Genomic DNA, 530 nt, shown 5'->3' on the forward strand with positions numbered 1-530 from the left:
TATATATATATACATATATATATATATATATATATGAATGTTTGTATGTGCATGTATGGATATCTATCTATCTATCTTTCTATCTATCTATCTATCTATCTATCTATCTATCTATCTATCTATCTATCTATAGATAGCATGTATGTGGGTGTGTCGGTGTGTATTTCTTACATTCATACAAACTTAGGCCTCGTCGCTACCAGTGTTATAATAGCTTAAAGCAGCGTAAAGCTGGCAAAACGAGCAGCTTCTCATGATTTAGCATATGAGACACAGCATGTCACATATTGAGGTATTTATTTAAATGGAGGCATCCCTAGTATTTTGTATTTGGACGACTCTTACACACACACAAACACACACACACGCACATATACACACACTCATATATATATATACATATATATATATATATATAAATATATATATATATATATATATATATAAGCATATTTATATTTATATATGCATATATATATATATATATACATATATATATAAGCATATTTATATTTATATATGCATATATA

The sequence above is a fragment of the Octopus bimaculoides genome, chromosome 8 (genome assembly GCF_001194135.2).
Source record: "Octopus bimaculoides isolate UCB-OBI-ISO-001 chromosome 8, ASM119413v2, whole genome shotgun sequence".
In the NCBI taxonomy this organism is placed as follows: Eukaryota; Metazoa; Mollusca; class Cephalopoda; order Octopoda; family Octopodidae; genus Octopus; species Octopus bimaculoides.